Genomic DNA, 2,757 nt, shown 5'->3' with positions numbered 1-2,757 from the left:
TATCCCACTGCACAGAGCTCCACACTGAGATTTGTCCATGGCGAGTAGTTATGCAGGGCATCTGTGCATAGATACATACTGCTGCCACATATGGATGATTCAAAGTATGTAGAGTACTCTTCAAAAACATCTACTACATGCCAGTAAATACATATCTGTTACATACCTTTCCTTTGTATGTGTTTGTAAATTTCAGTTCCGTGTGTCTTTTTTGGTTTAATTTTATTTTTTTTTTTTCTGTTGCTGTTGATGTGGATGTCAGCGTCTGTCTGTCTGTCTGTCTCTGTTTCTGTCTCTCTCTCTCTCTCTCTCCATACCAGCAATGGAAAGATTGCATGTGTGGACAGCAAGAACAGCCTGCTTTTATATGTATCTGCATATGTGCATTTGATGGCCTCTGCACAAATTGGTGGCCACCATTTGGTAATTGCACGAAGCCTGCTGTGTGATGATTTCAGTACTCACTGTCATAGCAACACAATGCTATAAATTGCTAAGTCAGGTAGGCGTAGCCCTTTCAGCTTTCCAAAGTGGGGCCCATGCTTGTTTGCTGTGGACACTGTGTGTGTAAGTCAGAAGGCTGGTATACTTGGATACTTGGAGTGGATAGTGTCCAGACATGGTTGAATTTGGAACTTAGATTTTCTTACCATAGGGGTAAAAACATAAAAGATTTTTTAGTTAAAAGCAGATATAATTCACCATCTGATGTTCTTTATCATAACATTGGTAACAAAGGCACTTACCCATGTGGTAAGTGTAAGGCATGTAATTTTATTGTACCTTGTTTTTCATATATTAATAATATCAAGTTTAGTACCAAACACACCTTTCACTGTACTTTTGAGGGTGTTATATATGCATTACAGTGTCCATGTAAGAAATTTTATATTGGTGAAACCAAGCAAGCCTTCAAAGTAAGGCTCTTAGAACACATTAGGGACATTGATAATAAAAAAGAATCAAGCCCTATAGCTATGCATTTTTTAAATCTGCAAAATGGTGACAACAGGGGCCTACAGGGCACTATTTTGGAACAAATTCATGTTTCTAAATATAACAATGTAGATATTAAGTCACTTTTATTGCATAAAGAAGCTGTATATATGTTGAAATTTAAAACAATGTCTCCTTTTGGTTTGAATGAAGATTTTAATTGGAAAGTGCTGTTTAATTAATTGCCAATTTTTATTAGTTAATTATGTAATTGGTATTTTACTTCAGTATATATTGTTTTGTGGTTTTTCATGTTTTATACTCCTTGAAGGCTGTGGCCAAGACGTCAGAGTTCTTAAATAAATTGCTTTTGGTGGATCTTTTGGCTGTTGTTTTTCCTGGTTTGGCTGTTCTGGTTGCTTTTGTGGATATTATCATGTCGACCGATCCCCACCTTCATCTTCCTCGAGTTTTTTGAGAAAATATGGATGGCAGTCAACTTTCGCTGGACAATTTTCTGAGTAATTCATCAGATCGAGGTGAGCGTCAATTTGTGCAAAGAAATGGGACTGACAAGAATTTATCTGCCTGGGAGAAATGGGAAGAGGACAGACGAAAGCGGTCCTCGAACCCATTCTCCAGTGTGGGAAGGAAAGTACCTTTGTCAGTGAACACAGAAAGTAAGATATTGCTTGATGAACTTGAAAAGAAAATGTGGAAAGAGACTGCCACTTATTTTAATATTTGTGGATTACAGAAATATTTGGAAACTGAAACAACACCTAGGGGACTAAGAATTTTTAAAGACCCTACTACACCTTTTGATTTGACTGTAGAGACTGAATGTGTGTTCCATAAAAAATGGGTATCTGCAGCTCATAAATGTGTTACAGATTGGTTACACATTCTGTTAGAGCGCGACCAGCTTAAACAAAAAGAACTATGCACCGAAATCAAAAAAATTATGTTCTGATTTGTCAGCTAATGTTTCTGTCTCTACTCTTGATGAATTTTTGAAACAGAGTAATGAAAAACTTAAAGAATATGAAGCTACACTCATAGAGAGAAAGAAAGGGAAATTACTGAGAGATCTAAGGGACTACGAGACCAACAGAGCTTTTCTTTCAAGAGCCAATCGTAGTAGGTCTCGTAAGCAAGTTAGGTTTCATCAGGAAGCGGACAACCAACGCTATCACAACTCTTCAGCGTCAGAAGGGGGCTATACATCATATGAGGAAGAAAATGTGGACTCTGAATTTCCTTTGCTTCCATTAGCCCAACAAACGGATAATTTTCGGAAGACCTTTCGACGAGAATCTTCGTTTCCATACAAGAATGCTCAAGGACAGAAATGCCAACGAGAACAATTTTTGCATGCAGCGAGTGAACAACATGGACAGGGGGGATACAAGCGAGGTAAATGGTGATATTACTTTACAAAATCTACAAGAATATGTTGTTAATTTGTCTGGTTGTACGTTTAGTGATGTGGAACTTTCTGTGTTAAATCGGGGATTAAAGTTTATCCCCACTGTTGTTACAAGACTACATGACATACAAAAGGATGTTTTTGCATTTGGTAGGAAGCTCCATTTGAAATATTTTTTTAACCAGTCGAGTGGATATTCAGACACTGTTCTTAGTGTTGATAATGAAAGTACCTCATCAGATAGTTTTTACTCTTGTACTTCAGAAGAAACAGTAAATGCTTATTGTAAATTTAATACTGATAATGTTCCTTCTATTAGCCATTTCATTCCAAGTGTTTTAAATTCTGATGTCTGTAACTGTATTAATTTGATAAATCATTTCACGGAGACT

The sequence above is a fragment of the Protopterus annectens genome, chromosome 7.part0 (assembly GCF_019279795.1).
Source record: "Protopterus annectens isolate FY-2018-M chromosome 7.part0, PAN1.0, whole genome shotgun sequence".
NCBI lineage: Eukaryota > Metazoa > Chordata > Ceratodontiformes > Protopteridae > Protopterus > Protopterus annectens.
This window is presented reverse-complemented; position numbering follows the sequence as displayed.